Source organism: Sphaerodactylus townsendi, linkage group LG15, assembly GCF_021028975.2.
Source record: "Sphaerodactylus townsendi isolate TG3544 linkage group LG15, MPM_Stown_v2.3, whole genome shotgun sequence".
Lineage (NCBI taxonomy): Eukaryota > Metazoa > Chordata > Lepidosauria > Squamata > Sphaerodactylidae > Sphaerodactylus > Sphaerodactylus townsendi.
In genome coordinates, this window is record NC_059439.1 from 28259920 (window position 1) to 28267352 (window position 7433).

Consider the following 7433-nt stretch of genomic DNA (forward strand, 5'->3'; position numbering starts at 1 on the left):
TGCATGTGTGGAAGGGGCTTTGGCATCCTATCTTGTGATCAAAACAAACCAAGGAATTTATTAACTGCCACGTCATCAGAGGCAGCCTCTGAATAGCTGCCAGAGTGAAGCCTTCAAGTATCTCTGGTGGCATCTGGGGATCAGTCGATCTACCGGATCTGGGGCAGAGGGAGAAGCTGGTGGTTGGTGAGGGGGAAGGTGCGTTATCAACCTCTTTGTCGATGTCGCCTGCAGGAGTCAAAGCGCTTCGTTCAGTGGCAGTCCTCGATTTGAAAGTGTCCCCCTCATTGACCGTCATTCCCCACCCCCTTCGGTAAGTTGGCAACATGGATTCTCGTCTCGTGTAACACCGAGGCTGGACAGGACACACCAGATGCACTCGAGTACACAACAACCCTCTCTGGTTTGGGGGCCCAAGGCTGGGAAAATGGAGTTTTGTTAGGACTCTGATGAACCACAATTCGTGGCCCGTGTTTCAGATTGGCGGTTTTTGATGCCAGGACTTCTGTGCAGGAACAGAGAAGCCCTAGCAGGGGCAGAAGTATCAGCAAAAGCTTTCTTCTTCCGAAGCCGGCGCTGCAGGGCCGTACCGCCCAGGGGGTCACATGGGGTCAAACGTCCCCGGGCTGTGGCCATTTAGTAACATAGGGGTGGAAAATCGCTCCCCATACCCATTCTCCTTCCCCCCGGGTCCATACACGACTTCAAGACCTGGTGCAAAAATGCGTTGTTTGGTCATGGTGGGGAGAGGGTGGCTGCCCACACTGGGGGGAGGGGAAAACTCAGATTTTGCACCAGGCTACATTTCCCCTAGATACGCCTCTGTGGTGCTGGTAGATATGAACTTGCTTTGGAGGTTCCTGTATAGTGTGAAAGAATTGTGCAGGGACGCGGGTGTGGGAGTGTGGTCCACGCAGCTACTTCTGCCACGGAGCTACATCTCGACAACTGTGGGGAAGGCTATGGAGGAAGCTCACACTATTACCCTGCAGTTTCCTAAGAAGAACCCTGCCCGGTGGTGTGCTAGGGCTGAGATTATCCTTTTTAGTATGCATGTGTCAGATGCACAGGCAAAGCGCATCCACTGCGGAAATGATGCTGCAGTCTTTTATCCCTCACCCCCAAATCTACCTTTCACACAAGAAGTCACACTGGCCCAAAGGTTAAAAAAAGAGTCAAAACTTGTTTCTTCGATGGTCGACTATGCAGCTAACATGTTGCAAGGAACATATTTCCACTAGAACAGCGGTTCTCAACCTGTGGGTCTCGACCAGAGGTGGGATCCAGCAGGTTCTCACCAGTTCCCGAGAGTGGGTTACTAATTATTTATGTGTGCCGAGAGGGGGTTACTAATTGGGTCTGCTCTTCCGTTAGAAATTCCATTAGGTCCAAAAATCCTGTTGTTTCCTATGTGGCTGGTTAGCGAAGGTAGAAAACGGGATAATTCTCCCTGCTGGGCTGTTTTAAAAACATGTTTTCGAAATATGGTAAAGTTCCTTGTTTAAGGAAAGTATCCTTCTTTTGATTTCTAGAAACAAAATTAAGTATTTGAAAGTATTAAGTATTTGACAGGCAGTCAATTAGAGGAGAAGTAGTTGTTTCTGTTGGCAGTAGACGATAGGACTTGCTATAATGAGTTTAAATTATGGACAGAAAGATACCAGCTGGAAATTAGGAACTTTTTTTTTACAGTAAGAGTTTTTTACAGTAACAGAGAAATTATTAATGCCCCGCCCCCGGAATGCCTGGCCACGCCCCCGTCGTGCCCCGCCCAGCCCCATTGGCGCTACGCCACTGTTTGAATCCCACCACCATGGGAACCTGTTACTAAAATTTTTGGATCCCACCACTGGTCGCGACCCCTTTGGGGGTTGAACGACCCTTTCACAGGGGTTGCCTAAGACCACCGGAAAACAAATATTTCTGGTGGTCTTAGGAACCGAGACACAAATAATTTTATGGCTGGGGGTCACCACAACATGAGGAACTGTATTAAAGGGTCGTGGCATTAGGAATGTTTGAGAACCACTGTACTAGAAGGTTACCTTGCCTTAGGTGCAGAGTCACAGCAAAGAAGTGTGTATTAGACCTCAGCTACACATTATAATTTCTTCCTAAATCATAGGGGTTTTTCTTCTTCTGCTAGCGCAGCTTCCGGGATTGTTTTCTCAAGCGAATGAGCAGCATGGAAAGCGAACGAGGGAAGGACTTTTTAAGCCTTTCTTTGCCCACTGTTTTCTTGCTAGAAAAAGTCAACTCCGACTGAACTGTTTTATAGCCTAGCTGAGGGGGGGAAATATGAGTACTGGCAGGGGTAGAGGCAGCTCAAAGGCCCCTTCCGCACATGCGGAATAATGCACTTTCAGTCCACCTTCACAATTGTTTGAAAGTGGATTTTGCTCTTCCGCACAGCTTCAAAGTGCATTGAAAGTGGATTAAAAGTGCATTATTCTGCATGTGCGGAAGGGGCCAAAGTGGCGTTTTGTTCCTAGAAAATGTTTGATTGAGCAGTCCCAGGAGTTGCATTTCCAAAAGGAGAGAGAGTAATTTCGGTGAGGCCCCGGAACTGCGCTGTTAAGTCTTCGGAAAGGGAATGCAAGTGGCCACAATTTAACTGGTTCAGCCAGAATTTCACGCTCTGTGGTTTGTGCAAAATAGAAGGACGTAAACTGGGGAGGGGGAGAACATGGTACAGGCCTTGTCGGACAGGGATCCTTCAGAGTTGCTGTTGTCAGCTGCAAAGGAGACCGGATGGTTAGGAGAACTTTGGGTGACCGTTCCTAGGAATCAGAAGACTAAAGTGAGCAACTATTAAAACTCCCCTGCGATGAGCACGTAGAGAAATGGCAGGGCGGCTTTGCATGATGCTAACAAGCAATCAACCACAGTAAATTGGGAGTATCTGTTCAGAATGTCCACAACGGGGTACAGGAAATGCACAGGGAGCATCTTGGGGTTGCCAGCCTCCAGGTGGGGCCTGGAGACCTCCCAGCATTCCAAGTGATCTCTGGTCTACAGAGATCAGCTCCGCTGGAGAAAACGGCCGCTTTGGAGCGTAGTGTCTGTGGCATTATATCCCACTCTCCGAATGCCACTCTTCTCAAGCAACACCTCCAAAAATCTCTAGTAATTTCCCCACCCCAAGTTGGCAACCCTCCTGTACCCTCATCTCTTTCCTCCCAGCCCCACTTAACTGAGGTCCCTTCTGCATATGCAGAATAATCCGGTTTCGACGCACTTTGCAGCTGGATTTGACTGTGCGGAAGAGCAAAATCCGCTTGCAAACAATTGTGAAAGCGGATTGAAAGTGCGTTATGCTGCACGTGCGGGCCTGACGCCTCCCTCCGCGAACACTCCGTCGAATCCCATTCTTGTCTTCCGATTGCTATTGTGATATACGGTTTGGATGCCGACCTCCCGACTGCTTTCTCTGTTGTCCCACAGTATTCCCCCAGCATGCGAGCGTCTTACGTCGGTGCTAGCGAAGAAGTGGAACCCCCCTACCGGACCAGACACCAGCCCTAGATGCATCCCAGAAGACCCCCCCTACCCACATCCACACCATCTGACTAACACAGAGCAGATTCCCCCTCTCCAATTTTATATCAGAGTGCAAACGAAGCGCCCCGATTGCCACGCCCCGTTGCCCTCTTACCAGCATCTCTTCTTCACACTTAAATTGCCTGGCCTCTGGAAGAAAGCAAAGGAAGAGGAGCTGGGAAAGGTCTCACCGCTGGTGCATAAGGGACACGGACGGGGCAAGAATGAGGAGTGGGAAAAGACAAACAGGAGGGGGTCCCAGAGAGGTGTCATAAAAAAGAGGTATGATTGAGAGCTGGGACAACGGAGAACAGCTGGGCGAGACAACAGGAGTGAATGGTGATGAACGAATGAGCGAGGGAGGAATCGGCTCTCTGCCTCCGACAAAGCGGATTCTGGCCCATAAAACCTTACGCAGCAACAAACGAGGCAGTCTTTCAGATGTTACAGGATTCTTTTGCAGCAAGCAACAGCCCATTTTAGAAAAGAGCAGGCGAGAGGTTTAGTGAGTAAGGATTCCTTCGCAGCAAACAGGAACCCGTTTTAGAAAAGAAGGAGTGGGGAATCTGCTCTCCGCGTCCGACAAAGCGGATTCTGGCCCACCAAACCTTACGCAGCAACAAACGAGGCAGTCTTTCAGGTGTTACAGGATTCTTTTGCAGCAAGCAACAGCCCGTTTTAGAAAAGAGCAGGCGAGAGGTTTGAGAGTAAGGATTCCTTCGCAGCAAACAGGATTCCTTCGCAGCAAACAGGAACCCGTTTTAGAAAAGAATGAGTGGGGAATCCGCTCTCCGCGTCCGACAAAGCGGATTCTGGCCCATAAAACCTTATGCAGCAACGAACAAGGCAGTCTTTCAGGTGTTACGGGATTCTTTTGCAGCAAGCAACAGCCCGTTTTAGAAAGGAGCAGGCGAGAGGTTTAGTGAGTAAGGATTCCTTCGCAGCAAACAGGATTCCTTCGCAGCAAACAGGAACCCGTTTTAGAAAAGAACGAGTGGGGAATCCGCTCTCTGCATCCGACAAAGCGGATTCTGGCCCACCAAACCTTACGCAGCAACCAACAAGGCAGTCTTTCAGGTGTTATGGGATTCTTTTGCAGCAAGCAACAGCCCGTTTTAGAAAAGAGCAGGCGAGAGGTTTAGCGAGTCAAAAAAATACAGCAAAAGAATAGGAAGGCCAGTGTGTGCATGCAGAAAACGAATGAAGGGAGGGACAGAGCAAATGAGTGAAAGGAGGGATGAATGGAAAGATCGAGGGAGTCAGTTCGTGGCAAGTCACAAAACGATGGGGTGTGTTGTCCCACCATCCGAGGAGGACGCTGCCCTGCTCCGTGCTCCCATATTGGGTAGACCAGAAGAATCGGAGGACACTGCTGGAACCCCCCAGGGAGACCAGAACAGAAGGAAGAGGGGAGTCCAGTTGACGTCCAGAGACACCCTCCTCCCCACCAGCCTCCTTGTTCCTGATTAGAGCCCCCTCAGCACTAACAAGCGTTTGGAATTTGCCCAGTTTAAAATAAAAGGGAAACTTTATTTTACATTCTTTTAATTTTGTGTGTGTTTTGTGTTCTGCACAGCGTGGGGTTATTGAGGACACTTCCAGGGGCTGTAAGGTACAAAAAAACCCCTGCATACATTCCAAGTCTGTGTGGTTTTGGAAGCAAATATTTGGATTTGGAAAGATTTTCAGTCTGAAATTTCAGTAAGCTTTTGAAAATTTGCCTTTTGGAATTCACGGGGTGGAGCAGATCTTAATGCGCAAATTGGAAACGAATGCAGATACACTCACAGCAACACAGAAATGTGCTGTGTGCTCAAAAACTTGCAGGGGAGGTTTTTGAAATTTAGGTTTTGACATGTGGGGATGAGATGAAGCCATTAAATGATTCCTACGTTAACACATTTGATTCTGAGGAAGTCGGCTTCAGGTAGCCGGCTCAAGGTTGGCTCGGCCACCTTTCCAAGGTTGGTGAAAGAAGTACTCAGCTTGGGGATGAGGTGAGGAAAGGTATGTCAAGTCCTGGATCTGGACCAAAATTGCCTTTGCAGACCAGGTGCTCAGGAGCAGCAGCAGTAGGCCATTGCTTTCACATCCTGCATGTGAGCTCCCAAAGGCACCTGGTGGGCCACTGCGAGTACCAGAGTGCTGGACTAGATGGACTCTGGTCTGATCCAGCAGGCTCCTTTTTATGTTCTTATCGGACTCAGTGATTATGATCAGAAGTCTTTATTGTCAGGCATCAGCATAGCCCTAGAAGAAGCCAGTTCTGAGAACTGACTCTTCTAGCACCCGTTTCACACCCCAAAGGTGCCCCCCTTTCCTTCCGTCCCCGGAAACATCAAAGCAGAGCATTACAAAGCAAGAAGGTGACAATTGGTTGTTCTCAAGCCGACAGAAGAAGAGTAGAAGAGTTTGGATTTATATCCCCCCTTTCTCTCCTATAGGAGACTCAAAGGGGCTTACAATCTCCTTGCCCTTCCCCCCTCACAACAAACACCCTGTGAGGTGGGTGGGGCTGAGAGAGCTCCAAGAAGCTGTGACTAGCCCAAGGTCACCCAGCTGGCGTGTGTGGGAGTGCACAGGCTAATCTGAATTCCCCAGATAAGCCTCCACAGCTCAGGCGGCAGAGCTGGGAATCAAACCCGGTTCCTCCAGATTAGATACACGAGCTCTTAACCTCCTACGCCACTGCCCAATTGGTGCTTGGGCACAATCTACATACTACAGGTTACAAAGTACAAAGGTGGCAGGAACCATGAGTCAGGGAAGCACATTATCACTACAGAAACCATGGCCCCGTTTGATGTCAGGCGCGCTACCTGATAGGGTACAGTGTAGACGACTGAAGAAAGCAATGGCAAACCACCCTGTGAACATGGTAAATGTTGTGAGGTGACATTACCCCCAAGAGTTATTAATATCTCAGCACTGGACCAGGTAGCCCAGCCTTATGTCAAACAGTTTGAAAACCTGTTCGAAGGCAGCAGAGATTGTTCCCAAGCTGGTCGCATCATCTGCTCTCCTCTCTCCTGCTCCCTGCCAGCGATTCAACGGGACTAAATTTAGCAAAGCATCAAAAGGCCCAACAGTTCCCTCTCCATGTGGCGCCTGCTGTGATAATGGATTCTCTTTCCAGCAGAGGAGGATGTTACACAAATCCCAGGTTATTGAATTCGCTGGTCCATGTGCAAGGATAGCTCCCTTGCTTCAGCCCTTTCCTTTCGAGAGTACCTCCTGCTAGCAACCGCTCCTGTTTAGAATGGCAGTGTTTTTGCAATTCTAATCTCTTTTGAATCAACTGACGGTCCGTTCGTCCGTCGGCTTGAGAGCACTGCTTGTTAGATTCTGTGACACACACCCCACCAACACAAGCGTTTTCTGGAAGGCAACGGCTATGCTTATGAGGCCGAACTCGTCCCAAACACAGCATTCGATTCCCCTGCAGACGGAGGTAAATCTAAGGCTACAACTGGCTGCCCGCCCAAGGGAGCAATCCAAAGCCGATCTATTCAGAAGCAAGACTCATTTTATTCAGCGGGGCTTACTCATCCAGGAATGGAATTCTACAATTGCTCTGCAAACTTCCCGTTGTTCCCCAGGCGATCGATCGGAGGCTGCAATAAAAATCAATTATGTGATTTTTCCCTCCTCTTTTTTTGAGTTCTATGTTGAACTGACGCTTCAACGCTTCATAGGCTTGTGCTGCGTTCTCTGTTCTTCGTATACTTGAGGCTTTGAAGATTGGCCCTCCTTAAAATAAAAGAACAGAGAAATAAAACAGGTGAGGGAGACTGGGATGAATCTCAGAAAGTGTCATGGAGGAGGAAGTTCAGAGAAGCATGGGAAACGTAGTCAATAAATCACGGAGCAACTGAAGACGTTTTCAAAATCGC

At 49.0% G+C, this 7433-nt stretch overlaps 1 long non-coding RNA gene across 1 annotated transcript; it reads left to right on the forward strand.

Annotated features, from left to right (window-relative positions):
• The first annotated feature begins 230 nt into the window (after positions 1-230).
• Positions 231-5077, forward strand: LOC125444722. The gene is made up of 2 exons (XR_007246243.1): positions 231-313; positions 3445-5077. It is a non-coding gene; the product is annotated as an uncharacterized LOC125444722 (long non-coding RNA).
• The last annotated feature ends 2356 nt before the right edge of the window (positions 5078-7433 follow it).